Source organism: Dendrobates tinctorius, unplaced genomic scaffold (assembly GCF_039654945.1).
Source record: "Dendrobates tinctorius isolate UK_male_01 unplaced genomic scaffold, ASM3965494v1 ptg000108l, whole genome shotgun sequence".
In the NCBI taxonomy this organism is placed as follows: domain Eukaryota; kingdom Metazoa; phylum Chordata; class Amphibia; order Anura; family Dendrobatidae; genus Dendrobates; species Dendrobates tinctorius.
In genome coordinates this window covers 9,661,588-9,680,201 of record NW_027361776.1, presented here as the reverse complement: position 1 = coordinate 9,680,201, position 18,614 = coordinate 9,661,588, and the positions used below count along the sequence as shown (strand labels likewise).

The 18,614-nt window shown below is 44.7% G+C and overlaps 1 protein-coding gene across 1 annotated transcript in view; it reads left to right on the top strand.

Moving 5' to 3' along the window:
- TENM2 (teneurin transmembrane protein 2) overlaps positions 1 to 18,614 on the top strand; it is a 6,300,157-nt gene that overhangs the window by 1,674,813 nt on the left and 4,606,730 nt on the right. The window lies entirely within an intron of this gene.

The window sequence follows — 18,614 nt, the reverse complement described above, 5'->3', positions numbered from 1 at the left end:
AGCTCTGGTGACCCAGATGTCATCATGACGACATCGAGTCACCATGGCAACAATTACGCCGCGGAGCCTCCGATCCAAAGGCAAAGGGGCTGTCATCCTTCTGCCTGCTCCCGGAATGCTTGATCGCGTTTGATCACAGCATTTTGGGTGTGACCACTCCTAGCACTTAGTGTCGGATGTCAGCTGTCAGAATCAGCCAACACCTGTCGGCGTTCACAAGCACAGGAACTTTATAGGCAATGGGCATGCAGGGCATGGTCAGGCAAAACTTGCGTGCATGAATGGCTGTGTGCTTTATGCTATAGATAAAGTTTATATAATTCATGAAAAGGTAACTAGAAATTCAGGGCAGTAACCCTTAAGATCCAGGCTTTGGCCCTTCATCTAAGTGCGTAGCAATGTCCTTGTTTCTATGTGTTACCATTGTGGTATCATTTCCTTGCACAGTTCTAGTACTATTTACCTGCATAGTGCTAGTACCATTTACTTGGACCTTTCAGATGTGCCCTTGTAGCGTTTACCAGTCTATCGTTGTACTAGTTGCACAAACTGTTGCCATGGACTGTGTTCACACAAAGGTTGAACTGCTTGCTATTCTTCATATGTACATTTGTCGGAAGCAGCTGTTCCCTGAAGAATATGGGTAATTAAGGCATTTTTTTGGCTAGTGTCAAGCTTGAACAAAAGTTTTTTGAGGTCCTTTGGTATATCATAGATGTGACTATTATGAAATCGTCCTTAATACCTTATCTTAACGCAAACCATTTTAATGTCATTTCAATGTGGTTGTCTAGTTTAAAAATGCTGAGAGGAAAGTGACGTTCCTCGTACTTTCTTCATGCTTTTCATCTGTCTACTTTTTCAAGCTAGTCTGACTATGACCTGATGATCAGTTTCTGGCTTTAGTAAAAAGATGTCAGAGCTCAGTAAGCTTCATGAGAACACAATGGTAAATATGCTGACACTGATTGCTGAAATCCTTTTTATCCACTTTTGACACCAGGTGAGATGATGCTACTTAATAGCGTTACATCTTAGGTTTTCATTGGGAATAAGTCCTGTCTCATCGCACCTTCACTGCACAATAACCCTGTCATTTAGCAATAAATCCTTTTCTTCGTGCTAATAATTCTTACCTGTTATGATCTATTTAATAATTACATGCGTATGTTAAATATTTTTACCATATTTTCCAGAAAATGTCATGAAGACTTGGAAACCTGGTATATGTGGATTTGTTTTTGTAGTCTTGAAAGAAGCCACAGTAAGGTTATGTGCACATGGTGCAGATTTCCTGCGGATCCGCAGCGGATTTTTCCGCGCAGAAACGCTGCAGATCCGCACTGTGATTTACAATACAATGTAAATCAATGAAAAAAAAAGCTGTGCAGATGGTGCAGAAAAATCAGTGCGGATTTGCTGCGGATATAAAGGAAGTGCATGTTGTGCGGTTTTCCATCTGCTCCATTCTCCAAATCCGCAGGGGGAAAACCGCACAAAAACCGCAATAAAACCGCAAAAAAAAGGAAGAAATTCACAGGAAAAATGCAGGTCATTTGACCTGCAGAGTTCTTAAAATCCAAGCGGAAAAATCCGCGGGAGGATCCGCACCGTGTGCACTTAGCCTTAGAATTTTTTTTACCAACCTAGGCCATTAATTAACCCTATCACAGTCACCGAGTGATTGTTGCAGTGTTTTACATGTCACATTACACCTCTAAATACAACTCCAACTGTATTAGTCTGAGCTGAGACTTTAATTAGGAATGTTACACTGATATGTTAATTTAATCTTTTGCATTAAATAATTAAGAAAGAGAGTCTAAGTATGTCACATATTTCTTAATTTCTTTAATGCTATTTAGGGCAGCACGGTGGCTCAGTGGTTAGCAGTATTGCTTTTGCAGTGCTTGGTTTTAATTTCCACCATGAACAAAATCTGTATGCTCTCCCCTTGTTTGCTTGCGTTTCTTCCTAAACTCCAAATAAATAGGTGATAGGGGGTTTAGATTATAAGCCCAAATGGGGACAGTGAGTGATAAAGTAGGTAAAGTGCTGCAAAATATGATGGTGCTATGTAAGCAATGCATAAATAGTGATGCATAATTCATGGCAAAAAAATAAACAAAATATATAGTACTGGCTGAAGAGCCTGGTGTTGCCCAGGCATAGGAACAGACTGTGGTTAGTTATAACAAATTATAATGATTATATTGCACATAAAAATATTTAACATCATATATTCAGCACTAGAGATGAGCGACTTTGCCTTTTTTAAGGTCGAGCGGGTTTCATGAAACCCGACTTTCTCAAAAGTCGAGTCGAACGAAATCGGCCGACTATCGGGAAAAATCGGGGTCCGACTGAAACACAAAACTCAATGCAAGTCAATGGGGAAGCAAAGTGGTCAGGGAGTGGAGGACAGTAAACACACCTACAGTGCCCATTTTAATGCCAAAAACATCAATTCTTATTACTGAAGCTTGTCAACCTTCATTTACTTTATAATGATAGTTACGCATTGAAAACTGGGTAGGCTGGTTTCACATTTGCGTTTTTTTGCGCTGCTTTTTAGCGCAAAAAAGCATGCGTTTTTTCCCCTATACTTTAACATGAGTGCGCATACATATGCGCACGTACGCGTTTGTATGCGCATGGGTTTTTTGGCAGTGTGCTCTCTGGCGCACAAAATGCATCCTGTTGCATTTTTTGTGCATCCGACTTGCCCCAAAAAAACGCATGCGCACACAATGCATTTTTTACAGCAAAACACCCATTAAAGTCTATGGGTGCGCATACGTGCGCATTGTAATGCGCACGTATGCGCAAAAAAAGCATGCTTTTTTAAAATGCACCAAAACCCGCAAAAAATGCACACAAACGCATAATGCATTTTTTCCATGTGTTTGTGTGCGCAAAAAACGTGCAGCAAAAAAATGCAAGTGTGAAAGTAGCCTTATTTGGCCAAAGTTGTGGGGGGTAGGGCTGGCTCCAGGTTTTCATGTGCCCCAGGCAAAAGAGTGTCAGTGGGCCCCTCTAACACATACCACAATTCATGATGCTCCGATACGGCAGAGAAATATTGGTATAGTGCAATGACAAATACTTCACTTCTTACATTACATGACTGATATCTATTTCAAATTCTGCAATAGCTCAAAAACCGGACAATATATTCCTCCATACAGTATTATGGCCACCGCATAGTGCGCCATACAGAATGATACCCATATATTGCTCCATACAGAATAATTGGTCCCATATAATTTTCCATACAGTATATGATGAGCTCCACATAATGCTACAGTATATGATGGTCCCCATATAATGTGCCATACAGTATAAGACGGTCCCTTTAGAGTAGAATGAGCCCCACATATTGCTCCATACAGTATAATGAGTCGCTTATAAAGCTCCATACAGTATATGATGGGCCCCATATATTGCTGCATACAGAATGGGCTCCATATAATGCTCGATACAGAATAGGCCCCATTTGTGCTCCATATAATGCTCTATACCCTATATGATGCCCCATAAATAATGAACCCCATATGATGCTCCAGTATATGATGGGCCCTATGGATGATGCTCCATTGTATGAAGGGCCTATATAATGCTCCATATAAAATGGGCCCCATATGATGCTCTATTATATGATGGGCACCATATGATGCTCCAGTATATGATGGGCCCCATGGATGATGTTCCATATATAATGGGCCCCATATGATGCTTTAGTATATGATGGGCCCCATGGATGATGCTCCATTGTATGATGGGCCTATATTATGCTCCATATATAATGAGCCCCATATGATGTTGCAGTATATGATGGGCCCCATGGATGATGCTCCAGTGTATGATGGGCCTATACACTGTGTGCAGAATTATAAGGCAAAAGGCTATTTTGATCACATCATCCTTTTCATACATGTTGTCCTACTCCAAGCTGTATAGGCTTGAAAGCCAACTGCCAATTATGTAAATCAGGTGATTTGCATCTCTGTAATGAGGAGGGGTGTTGCCTAATGACATCAACACCCTATATAAGGTGTGCTTAATTATTAGGTAACTTCCTTTCCTTTGGCAAAATGGGTCAGAAGAGAGATTTGACGGACTCTGAAAAGTCAGAAAAATTGTGAGATGTCTTGAAGAGGGATGCAGCAGTCTTTAAATTGCCAAACTTTTGAAGCGTGATCACTAGAGTTGAGCGAAACGGGTCGAAAAATTTCAAAAGTCGCCGACTTTTGGCAAAGTCGGGTTTCATGAAACGAAACCCGACCCTAGGATGAGGTCGGCCACGAGGTCGGCGACTTACGCGCCAAAGTCGCGTTTCAAAAGTTTGTTTTGCGCTCCTTTTCAGCCAATCAGGATCCACGGACACTGTGGGCAACGTGATGACATAGGCAGGGGTCACCACCATCTTTCAGAAGGGCATGCAAGTGATTGGCTTGCTTTGGTGGGCGTCACAGTGGGTATAAAAGGGCGTGCACGCCGACCGCCATCTTCTGCCGATCTCAGTATAGGAAGAGGTTGCTGCTGATTCTGTAGGGAGAGCGTTAGGCAGGGAAGAAGACAAAAAACTGCTTCTGCTGCTAGCGATTTGGCCTGCACAACACACCAGTGAGTGTGTGCAGTGCAAGGGGAGGCTATATAGTGGTGTATCAGTGGTGTTGGTTGTTGGGCTGCCTTCTAAGGCTTCCTGACATTCCTGCATTGCTGTTTACCCACTGCTCCGCAAACTGCTTTTTTAAAAGCAATCCCAATTTTTTTTTTTTGTCCTGCTGAGAAGAAAAAAAACTGCTTCTGCTGCTAGCAATTTGGCCTGCACAACACACCAGTCACTGTGTGTGCAGTGCAAGGGGAGGCTATATTGTGGTGTATCAGTGGTGTTGGTTGTTGGGCTGCCTTTTAAGGCTTCCTGACAGGCTGGCATTGCTGTTTACCCACTGCTCTGCAAACTGCTTTTTTAAAAGCAATCCAATCTCCCTTATCCTCTAGTCACTTTGGTCACAGCTGTGCCATCGAGCCTGTCACATAGCGCTCAGATATTCATTGGGCCTCACACAATCCAAAAGTGTCCAGTGTCCAAAAGTGTGTGCAGAGATTCAAAATCTCCCTTATCCTCTAGTCACTTTGGTCACAGCTGTGCCATCGAGCCTGTCACATAGCGCTCAGATATTCATTGGGCCTCACACAATCCAAAAGTGTCCAGTGTCCAAAAGTGTGTGCAGAGATTCAAAATCTCCCTTATCCTCTAGTCACTTTGGTCACAGCTGTGCCATCGAGCCTGTCACATAGCGCTCAGATATTCATTGGGCCTCACACAATCCAAAAGTGTCCAGTGTCCAAAAGTTTGTGCAGAGATTCAAAATCTCCCTTATCCTCTAGTCACTTTGGTCACAGCTGTGCCATCGAGCCTGTCACATAGCGCTCAGATATTCATTGGGCCTCACACAATCCAAAAGTGTCCAGTGTCCAAAAGTGTGTGCAGAGATTCAAAATCTCCCTTATCCTCTAGTCACTTTGGTCACAGCTGTGCCATCGAGCCTGTCACATAGCACTCAGATATTCATTGGGCTTCACACAATCCAAAAGTGTCCAGTGTCCAAAAGTGTGTGCAGAGATTCAAAATCTCCCTTATCCTCTAGTCACTTTGGTCACAGCTGTGCTATCGAGCCTGTCACATAGCGCTCAGATATTCATTGGGTCTCACACAATCCAAAAGTGTCCAGTGTCCAAAAGTGTGTGCAGAGATTCAAAATCTCCCTTATCCTCTAATCACTTTGGTCACAGCTGTGCCATCGAGCCTGTCACATAGCGCTCAGATATTCATTGGGCCTCACACAATCCAAAAGTGTCCAGTGTCCAAAAGTGTGTGCAGAGATTCAAAATCTCCCTTATCCTCTAGTCACTTTGGTCACAGCTGTGCCATCGAGCCTGTCACATAGCGCTCAGATATTCATTGGGCCTCACACAATCCAAAAGTGTCCAGTGTCCAAAAGTGTGTGCAGAGATTCAAAATCTCCCTTATCCTCTAGTCACTTTGGTCACAGCTGTGCCATCGAGCCTGTCACATAGCACTCAGATAATTCATTGGGCCTCACACAATCCAAAAGTGTCCAGTTTCAAAAAGTGTGTGCAGAGATTCAAAATCTCCCTTATCCTCTAATCACTTTGGTCACAGCTGTGCCATCGAGCCTGTCACATAGCGCTCAGATATTCATTGGGCCTCACACAATCCAAAAGTGTCCAGTGTCCAAAAGTGTGTGCAGAGATTCAAAATCTCCCTTATCCTCTAGTCACTTTGGTCACAGCTGTTCCATCGAGCCTGTCACATAGCGCTCAGGTATTCATTGGGCCTCACACAATCCAAAAGTGTCCAGTGTCCACAAGTGTCTGCAGAAATTCAAAATCTCCCCTGTCCTATAGACAACTTATACCTTGTTTTACATTACTATATAGTTTGTTGGATTTTGTCTACATTTCTACCAAAAATGAGGAAGGCTGGTGGAAGAGGCCGTGGAATTGGGCGGGGGTTGGCAGCTGGTAATGATGGTGTTGGTGGTGGATCCGATGGTAGTGGCAAGAGCAAAATAGGACCGAATGCAGGAGGTGTTGAGCCTGCGTCATCGTCTGGCTACATAAGGCCTCGAACGCTTAGTTTTCTAGGAGTTGGCAAACCGCTTTTAAAGCCAGAGCATCAGGAAAAAGTTTTGTCTTACATTGCTGACTCAGCCTCCAGCTCTATCGCCTCCTCTTCTTCAGTTGTAAAAAGTAAAAGCACTGAGTAGTCATTGGAGGCTCATGTTCATGAACCACACCTTTCCTTGTGTCCTTCACCCCAACCAAGATTGAAGGATGACGCAGGCCATACTACTGATTACTCCATGGAGCTGTTTTCACATACCATGCCTGGATTATCAAGTCAAATGGTGAATTACCCAGGCCAAGATGAATCTGACATGGAGTGCACTGATGCACAGCCGCTGATGGATTATTCTGCTGGTACATTCACTCAGAGCACTACATTGTCCTCGCAGTGTACAGAGCCAGATTCTGACCCTGATGAGGCTCAGGTGCCCCTTCCCGCACACTATACCACCATACACGGTGACACAGAGGAAGGTGCACATGACATAGAAGAGGAGGTGATGGATGACCCAGTTGTTGACCCAGATTGGCATCCATTGGGGGAAGAGGGTGCTGCTTCCAATAGCTCAGATGAGGAGCATCCACAGCAGACATCGACATCGCAACAGCTGTTAGCTGGCAGGCCCGGAGCACTCCAAAGACAGGTTCCAAACATCAAAAGAGTTGCTGGACAGCTTGTCCAGAGGGTCAAAAGATCACAGCGTGCTAGGCCGCAAAATGTCTGCCAAAGTAGGAAGAGTGCAGTGTGGCACTTTTTTGAACAAAATCCTCATGATCAGGCCAAGGTTATCTGTAAGAAGTGCGCAAAGACCTTTAGCCGAGGGAAAAATCTGAAAAATTTGAATACCAGTTGCATGCTTAGACATTTAACCAGCATGCACTTGCAAGCGTGGACACAACACCAAACTTCAAGTGCCACATGTGCAACTGATCACAACGAAGGTAGTCAGCAACGCTACATTGTTTCCCCCACTGTAAGCCCACCGGTTAGCACAGCAGCAAATGTTGAGGTGTCGTTGCAAGGCCACAGCAGTCAGGGAATCCCACTGTTATATCAACGAAAGACTGATTCTAGGCCATCAGAAAGAACACCAACTCCATCACCATCATCAACCCTCTCTCAGTCCGCCCTGTCCACCGCTACTTCCACCATATGCAGCTCTCAAGTCCAGCTCACCCTCCCAGACACTATGAGTAGGTCAAGAAAGTACTCAGTCTCTCATCCGCGTACACTGGGTTTGAACGCCCACATTGCCAAACTAATCTCGTTTGAGATGATGCCCTTTCGGTTGGTGGAAAGCACAGCTTTCCGCGAACTCATGGCCTATGCAGTACCACGCTATGACCTACCCAGTCGCCACTTCTTCTCTCGCAAAGCCATCCCAGCCCTCCACCATCATGTGAAAGACCGCATTGTCCATGCACTCAAGCAGTCAGTGAGCGGAAAGGTGCACCTCACAACTGATGCATGGTCCAGTCGGCATGGCCAGGGCCGTTACGTGTCCATCACTGCGCACTGGGTTAATGTGGTGGATGCAGGGTCCACAGGGGACAGCGGTGGTGGGACAGTGCTGCCTAGCCCACGGTATAGGAAACAGTTGGCTGTAGGCGTTCGACCCTCCTCCTCCTCCTCCAGAAGCGAAAGCGTCCACAGAGCGCAGTCGTACGAGCACTCCATGTGCAGCTGCCACTGTTGCACACGATGTGTCCCCCTATCGAGCAGCTAGTGGAAAGCGTCAGCAGGCTGTGTTGCAGATGATGTGTTTGGGCAACAGACACACCGCCGAGGTGCTGGCCGAGTACTTGAAGCGACAAACTGAGTCATGGCTGGGCAGTGTACATCTTGAGGCAGGCAAGGTAGTTAGTGATAACGGCCGTAATTTTGTGGCAGCCATAGCCCTTTCAAAACTCAGCCATATACCTTGCTTGGCTCACACCTTGAACATGGTGGTGCAGTGCTTCCTCAAAAATTATCCGGAGTTAACAGCCCTGCTCCAGAAGGTGCGAAGACTGTGCGCGCACATCCGCCGGTCGCCTGTACACTCCGTTCGTATGCAGAAGCTGCAGCGATTGCTCCACCTTCCCAACCACCGCCTCATTATCGACATTGCAACAAGGTGGAACTCCACCCTGCACATGGTGGAGCAGCTGTGCGAGCAGAGGCAGGCCATAATGCATTTGTGGGAGGATACACGGCCAGGCACTTTGAGAGCAGACATGGAGTTGACAGGTGTGCAGTGGTCGAAGCTGAAAGACCTCTGTAAAGTCCTTCAGTGTTTTGAGGAATGCACACGGCTGGTAAGAGCAGAAGACGCCATCCTAAGCATGAGCATCTCACTTATGCGTCTGCTCATGCAAACTTTGACGCACCTTAAGGAGCAGGCGTCTGCAGCCAATGTTGATGAGGAGGAAGAGGAGGAGGGAATCCTTGATGACATTCAGCCATTGTCTGCTCAGGGACCTCTCCTGGACGAGGTGGAGGAAGAAGAGGAGGAGGAGGATGATGGGGATGATTACTTAGGGGAGGAGGATGCATCTCGTGGGGCAAGTGAAAATGTTGGCGTGGCAAGGTCTGGTACAGGGTTTGTGCGTGACTGGAGGGATGTGGATTTGCCAGAAAGTGCTCCTCCAACCAGCACTCGCAGTGCATCATTGACACCGGGAACATTGGCCCACATGTCAGATTATGCCTTGCAGATCCTAAAAAGGGACCCACGCATTGCCAAAATGATGAACGATGACGACTACTGGTTGGCCAGCATCCTGGATCCACGCTATAAAGGCAAATTACAAAACATCATGCCACAGGAGAACCTTGACCTAATATTGGCTAATAAACAAGCAACTCTGGTAAATCGGTTGCTTGAGGCATTCCCAGCACACAGCAGCGGTGATGGTTCTCACACGAGCCGTACGGGCCGGGGGCAGCTTGGCAGAGGTGTTCGTGGTGCACACAGCAGAAGTGGCGTTGGAGACAGGGGTTTCATGACAATGTTGTGGACTGATTTTTCAAGTACCGCTCACACAACTGGTAATACTGCATCGATGGAAAGTGACAGGAGACAGCAGTTGTCAACTATGGTTACAAACTACTTTTCCTCCCATATCGATGTTCTCCCACACAGGTCATTCCCCTTTGACTATTGGGCCGCTAAACTGGACACCTGGCCTGAATTGGCACAATATGCCTTACAGGAGCTCGCTTGCCCAGCTGCAAGTGTGCTATCGGAAAGAGTCTTCAGTGCAGCTGGATCAATCCTGACAGAAAAAATGACGCGTCTGTCAACCCAAAATGTGGATGATCTAACCTTCATTAAAATGAACCACGCATGGGTTTCCAAGGATTTTGTCCCACCTTCCCCTGATGACACATAGGGTGACAGAAAAATGGCTTGCTTTGGTCCACCTCTTCCTGGGACTTGACCTATTTCACCTTTTGCATCAGCTGAATGTCCAACATCAACATATGCCACTTTCTAAAACTCCCTAACTGTGCTGCCTCCCCCCCATGGCCGGGGTCACCACCTAGCGCACAACACCGTGCGAGTGCCGTTGCCCTGGACAGGTGGGTAGGTCGACTCTTGGGCGCGGGCACTGGCACAGGGTCCTTCATAGTGCAATCAAGTGTCTCTGACGGTGGTGGTGCACACCCGCCGTCAGACACACCGCCGTACTATGAGGGGCCCAGTGCCAGTACCGACGCCCACGAGTGGGCCCCCCTTGCTTGGGCAGGGCCTCAGCATTTTCAATCTTTATCTCTCCCTGCTCCTCCGCTGTGTAGTCTGGGCCGTCAAATCCATACTGTGCCTGACACCGTCTGAGCCTGCCTCCTGATGTATAGACATATATTTTGAATGTGTACGCTATCCATACATGTTATCCGGGGAAACGGTACCCTTTCTAACCTTTGTGCAATCACGTGCAATCCATACTGGGCCTAACACCGTCTGAGCCTGCCTCCTGAGACATATATTTTGAATGTGTACGCTATCCATACATGTTATCCGGGGAAACGGTACCTTTCTAACCTTTGTGCAATCACGTGCAATCCATACTGGGCCTAACACTGTCTGAGCCTGCCTCCTGAGACATATATTTTGAATGTGTACGCTATCCATACATGTTATCCGGGGAAACGGTACCCTTTCTAACCTTTGTGCAATCACGTGCAATCCATACTGGGCCTAACACCGTCTGAGCCTGCCTCCTGAGACATATATTTTGAATGTGTACGCTATCCATACATGTTATCCGGGGATACGGTACCCTTTCTAACCTTTGTGCAATCACGTGCAATCCATACTGGGCCTAACACCGTCTGAGCCTGCCTCCTGAGACATATATTTTGAATGTGTACGCTATCCATACATGTTATCCGGGGAAACGGTACCCTTTCTAACCTTTGTGCAATCACGTGCAATCCATACTGGGCCTAACACCGTCTGAGCCTGCCTCCTGATGTATAGACATATATTTTGAATGTGTACGCTATCCATACATGTTATCTGGGGATACGGTACCCTTTCTCACCTTTGTGCAATCACGTGTAATCCATACTGGGCGTGAGAACGGCTGGCGAGCTGTTAAGCAAGCTACAGCACCTGTGGTTTGCACACGTAAGTTTTTCATTTTTTCAGGAATGACGGTTAGGCCTAATTCCGGAACTGCGGTTGACCTGCACTTACTGGGAAATCATTGTTCACGGGTAATAATTGTAATCAGTGATCCCCATCACTAACGTTGTTCAGCGGGTTATCTGCACCTGTAAGCGACAAACGCTGGCCTTTTCAGTGTAGCGCACATGCAGCCATGGACATGTAAGGGCATGACACACCAGTTATTGGCCAATCTCATGTGCCAGAGCCTCACGTGTCTCTCTAGTAAGCCGGACTCAGACCGCGGGGCATGACGGAGTCTCGTTCGTTAACGGAATTAAGCTTGCAATGTGTGCATCTGTTCTGTAGCTGGCATGGTTGAGGTTTCCCAGGTGGAGTCGAATTTAACCGTAGGCTCCACTCCTGGTGGTGCCCTTCTGGACATTCCTTTAAGGTTCAGCTTTGCAACCATACTGCCCACGTAAAACAAACACTTTGCCTTCATGAACGCTGTTTGGAGGTTCATGACTCGTGGGAATAACGCCGCCCAATCAGTTAACCTGCTAGAGTGATCCTTCGTTGCTCCCAAGCATGACATCACACTCCCTAGGAAGAAGGTAATGCCACTGTGGCGACCGTACTCCTGGGGGCGACACAAGTGCACTGATGCCCAGCCACTGCTCGATGAATCTGCTGGTACATTGACCCAGACCACTACATTCCCCTCGCACGCTACACGACCTGAATCTGACCCTGATGAAACTCAGGTTACCCTTCCCATATACAGTTCCATCTTACACGGTGACAAAGAGGAAGCTGCAGATGAAAGTGCAGGTTCGGCCCACCCGCCATCAGACACACCACTGTACTATCAGGGGCCCTGTGCCAGTGCCGTCGCCAACGAGTGGGCCCCCCCTGCTTGCCCAGGATCACAGCACTTGCAAAGTTGAAATACTGTGCAGTGAGATGGAAGATGGGGACGACGAGGAATCCAGACAAGTACAGGGATTCCCTAGCGAGGAGACTTATTTGATTGTTTTCAATGTTGGGACAGCAATTTTTGGGGAGCACTATACTCTGGAGAATGATAGATGGGGCCCACCATACACTGGAACATTCCAAAGGTGGACATCAGACACAGGAGCAGCATTTACAGGGCCCATTATACACTAGAGCATTAGAAATGGGGCCCATTATGTTTGGAGCATTATTTGGGCCCATAAGACAGTGGGGACCAACATATACTGTAGCATTATGTGGAGCTCATCATATACTGTTTCAAACATTATATGGGACCAATGATTCTGTATGGAGAAATAGATGGGCCTCGTCATGAGATGTAAAAAGTGAGGTATTTTTCATTGTACTATACCGCTATTTCTCTGCCGTATCGGAGCATGATGAGTTGTGGTATGTGTTAAAGGGGCGCTCTTTCGCCCAGGGCACATGAAAACCTGCAGCCAGCCCTCCCCCCCCACCAACTTTAGCCAAATAACCCCCATTTTTCAGTGCGTAACTTGTATTATGAAGTTAATTAAGGTTGACAAGCTTAAGTAAGAAGAATTGATGCTTTTGGCATTCAAATGGGCACTGTAGGTGTGTTTCCTGTCCTCCTCTCACTGCCGACTTTTATTCCCCATTGACTTACATTGGGTTTCGTGTTTCGGGATGACCCCGACTTTTCCCTATAATCGGACGATCTTGCTCGACCCGACTTTTGGAAAAGTCGGGTTTCACGAAACGAAACGCGACCCTAAAAAACCAAAAGTCGCTCAACTCTAGTGATCACTGAACAATCAAGCGTTTCAAGTAGTGTTGAGCATTCCTATACTGCAAATATAGGCTATCGGCCGATATTCGCTGTATCGGAATTCCGATACCGAGTACCGATATTTTTTCAATATCGGATACCGGAATCGGAAGTCCCCATAATGCAATGAGCCACTGTTGTGGCTGTGATTGGCTGCTGAAATGATGTCATCATGATGCGCGGTCTGTGCGCATCATGATGCGCGGTCTGTGCTGATTGCGGGGGGCCTGTACCGACTGCGGGGGGCCTGTACGGGCCTGTCGGGGGCCTGTGCCGACTGTTGGGGGTCTGTACGGGCCTGCCGGGGGCTTATGGCGGCTGCCGGAGGTCTGTACGGGCCTGCCGCGGGCTTGTGCCGGCTGTCGGGAGTCTGTACGGGCCTGCCGGGGGCCTGTGCCGGCTGCCGGGGGTTTGTACGGGCCTGCCGGGGGCTTGTGCCGGCTGCCGGGGGTCTGTGCGGCCTGCCGGGGTCTTGTGTGTGTGCAGGCATCATCCGATGGGACTACAAGTCCCATCGGGCGATGCCTGCTACAATGACAGTGATTGACACATTAGCCAATGATGGGACAGTAGTAGTCCCATCATCCGGCTAATGTGTTGAATGTAAAACAAAAAAAAAAAATATATATATATATACATACTACATACATACTACTTATATGCTACATTCATACTACATATATACTACATACATACAACATGCTACAGACATACAGTACATACTACATTCATGCTACATACATACTACATATATACTACATTCATACTACATACATACTACATACATACTACATAATACTATATTCATACAACATACATACTACATATATACTACATATATACTACATACATACATACTACATATATACTACATTCATACTACATACATACTACATACATACTACATATACACTACATTCATACAACATACATACATACTACATTCATACTACATACATACTACATGCATACTACATACATACTACATACATAAAACATGCTACAGACATACAGTACATACTACATACATACTACATACATACATACTACATATATACTACATACAGTGGGGAAAAAAGTATTTAGTCAGTCAGCAATAGTGCAAGTTCCACCACTTAAAAAGATGAGAGGCGTCTGTAATTTACATCATAGGTAGACCTCAACTATGGGAGACAAACTGAGAAAAAAAAATCCAGAAAATCACATTGTCTGTTTTTTTTTTCATTTTATTTGCATATTATGGTGGAAAATAAGTATTTGGTCAGAAACAAAATTTCATCTCAATACTTTGTGATATATCCTTTGTTGGCAATGACAGAGGTCAAACGTTTTCTGTAAGTCTTCACAAGGTTGCCACACACTGTTGTTGGTATGTTGGCCCATTCCTCCATGCAGATCTCCTCTAGAGCAGTGATGTTTTTGGCTTTTCGCTTGGCAACACGGACTTTCAACTCCCTCCAAAGGTTTTCTATAGGGTTGAGATCTGGAGACTGGCTAGGCCACTCCAGGACCTTGAAATGCTTCTTACGAAGCCACTCCTTCGTTGCCCTGGCGGTGTGCTTTGGATCATTGTCATGTTGAAAGACCCAGCCACGTTTCATCTTCAATGCCCTTGCTGATGGAAGGAGGTTTGCACTCAAAATCTCACGATACATGGCCCCATTCATTCTTTCATGTACCCGGATCAGTCATCCTGGCCCCTTTGCAGAGAAACAGCCCCAAAGCATGATGTTTCCACCACCATGCTTTACAGTAGGTATGGTGTTTGATGGATGCAACTCAGTATTCTTTTTTTTTCCTCCAAACACGACAAGTTGTGTTTCTACCAAAGAGTTCCAGTTTGGTTTCATCAGACCATAGGACATTCTCCCAAAACTCCTCTGGATCATCCAAATGCTCTCTAGCAAACTTCAGACGGGCCCGGACATGTACAGGCTTAAGCAGTGGGACACGTCTGGCACTGCAGGATCTGAGTCCATGGTGGCGTAGTGTGTTACTTATGGTAGGCCTTGTTACATTGGTCCCAGCTCTCTGCAGTTCATTCACTAGGTCCCCCCGCGTGGTTCTGGGATTTTTGCTCACCGTTCTTGTGATCATTCTGACCCCACGGGGTGGGATTTTGCGTGGAGCACCAGATCGAGGGACATTATCAGTGGTCTTGTATGTCTTCCATTTTCTAATTATTGCTCCCACAGTTGATTTCTTCACTCCAAGCTGGTTGGCTATTGCAGATTCAGTCTTCCCAGCCTGGTGCAGGGCTACAATTTTGTTTCTGGTGTCCTTTGACAGCTCTTTGGTCTTCACCATAGTGGAGTTTGGAGTCAGACTGTTTGAGGGTGTGCACAGGTGTCTTTTTATACTGATAACAAGTTTAAACAGGTGCCATTACTACAGGTAATGAGTGGAGGAAAGAGGAGACTCTTAAAGAAGAAGTTACAGGTCTGTGAGAGCCAGAAATCTTGATTGCTTGTTTCTGACCAAATACTTATTTTCCACCATAATATGCAAATAAAATGAAAAAAAAACAGACAATGTGATTTTCTGGATTTTTTTTTCTCAGTTTGTCTCCCATAGTTGAGGTCTACCTATGATGTAAATTACAGACGCCTCTCATCTTTTTAAGTGGTGGAACTTGCACTATTGCTGACTGACTAAATACTTTTTTTCCCCACTGTATATACTACATTCATACTACATTCATGCTACATACATACAACATGCTACAGACATAAGTACATACTACATACATACTACATATATACTACATTCATACAACATACATACATACATACATACATACATACTACATACATACATACTACATACATACTACATATACACTACATTCATACATCATACTTACATACTACATTCATGCTACATTCATACTACATACATACTACATACATACAACATGCTACAGACATACAGTACATACTACATACATAATACATACATACTACATATATACTACGTTCATACTACATATATACTACATACATACTACACATATACTACATTCATACAACATACATACTACATTCATACAACATTCATACTAAATACATACCACATACATACTACATGCATACTACATACAGTTGTGGCCAAAAGTATTGACACCCCTGCAATTCTTTCAGATAATACTCAGTTTCTTCCTGAAAATGATTGCAAACACAAATTATTTGGTATTATTATATTCATTTAATTTGTCTTAAATGAAAAAACACAAAAGAGAATGAAGCAAAAAGCAAAACATTGATCATTTCACACAAAACTCCAAAAATGGGCCAGACAAAAGTATTAGCACCCTCAGCCTAATACTTGGTTGCACAACCTTTCGCCACACTGGGCCCTACATTATGCTGCAAAATTTGTTGGTAGTCTTCAGACTTCATAATGCTATGCACACGGTCAAGCAGTCCAGTGCCAGAGGCAGCAAAGCAACCCCAAAACATCAGGGAACCTCCGCCATGTTTGACAGTATGGACCATGTTCTTTTCTTTGAATGCCTCTTTTTTTGCTCCTGTAAACTCTATGTTGATGCCTTTGCCCAAAAAGCTCTACTTTTGTCTCATCTGACCAGAGAACATTCTTCCAAAACATTTTAGGCTTTTTCAGGTAAGTTTTGGCAAACTCCAGCCTGGCTTTTTTATGTCTCGGGGTAAGAAGTGGGGTCTTCCTGGGTCTCCTATCATACAGTCCCTTTTCATTCAGATGCCGACGGATAGTACGGTTGACACTGTTGTACCCTCGGACTGCAGGGCAGCTTGAACTTGTTTGGATGTTAGTCGAGGTTCTTTATCCAACATCTGCACAATCTTGCGTTGAAATCTCTTGTCAATTTATCTTTTCCGTCCACATCTAGGGAGGTTAGCCACAGTGCCATGGGCTTTAAACTTCTTGATGACACTGCGCACGGTAGACACAGGAACATTCAGTTGTTTGGAGATGGACTTGTAGCCTTGAGATTGCTCATGCTTCCTCTCAATTTGGTTTCTCAAGTGCTCAGACAGTTCTTTGGTCTTCTTTCTTTTCTCCATGCTTAATGTGGTACACACAAGGACACAGGACAGAGGTTGAGTCAACTTTAATCCATGTCAACTGGCTGCAAGTTTGATTTAGTTATTGCCAACACCTGTTAGGTGCCACAGGTAAGTTACAGGTGCTGTTAATTACACAAATTAAAGAAGCATCACATGATTTTTCGAACAGTGCCAATACTTTTTATGTTTGGTGTGGAATTATATCCGATTTGGCTTTAGGACAATTCTTTTTGTGTTTTTTCATTTAAGACAAATTAAATGAAGGTAATAATACCAAAGATTTTGTGTTTGCAATCATTTTCAGGAAGAAACTGAGTATTATCTGAGAGAATTGCAGGGGTGTCAATAATTTTGGCCACAACTGTACATACAACATGCTACAGACATACAGTACATACTACATATATACTACATTCATACTACATACATACTATATATATACTACATTCATACAATATACATACATACTACATACATACTACATATACACTACATTCATACACCATACATACATATATACTACATTCATACAACATACATACATACTACTTACATACAACATACATACAACATGCTACAGGCATACAACATACATACAACATACATACTACATACAACATACATACATACTACATACATACTACATACAATTCATTCATACAATACATACATATAGACATACAGTACATATAACATAGAGTACATACTCACCAATACTTGTCACATTGTTCCCCGAAGCCAGTGTCATCTATGAAAAAATATGAAAATAACAAACAAGCTATATACTCCCTGATCTGCAGAAATTCACATGTCCCATGCCGATTTCCCGTGGAGAACAGCAGCATCAGCTGATGCGACCGCTCTCTACGGGGCTCCAGGAATCCAATGATGGGAGGTAGGTATCCTTCTGCACTGTATTCCTCCGCCACTGTAAAAAAATAGTCCCTGGTCTCACTTTATGGCAAAAGCTGTGTGAGAACTTTTTCACACAGCAATGCCAAAAGTGAGACTAGGGACTATTTTTTTTACAGTGGCGGAGGAATACAGTGCAGAAGGATACCTACCTCTCGTCATTGGATTCCTGGAGCCCCGTAGAGAGCGGTCGCATCAGCTGATGCTGCTGTTCTCCACGGGAAATCGGCGTGGGACACTTGTGGATTTCTGCGGATCAGGGAGTATATGGCTTGTTTGTTATTTTCATATTTTTTCATAGATGACACTGGCTTCGGGGAACAATGTGACAAGTACTGGTGAGTATGTACTTTATGTTATATGTATTATATGTCTATGTGAATGTATTGTATGTAGTATGTATGTTGTATGTATGTTGTATGTCTGTAGCATGTTGTATGTTGTATGTCTGTAGCATGTTGTATGTATGTAGTATGTATGTATGTTGTATGAATGTAGTATATATGTAGTATGAATGTAGTATGTATGTTGTATGTCAGTAGCATGTTGTATGTATGTAGTAAGTATGTAGTATGTATGTATGTTGTATGAATG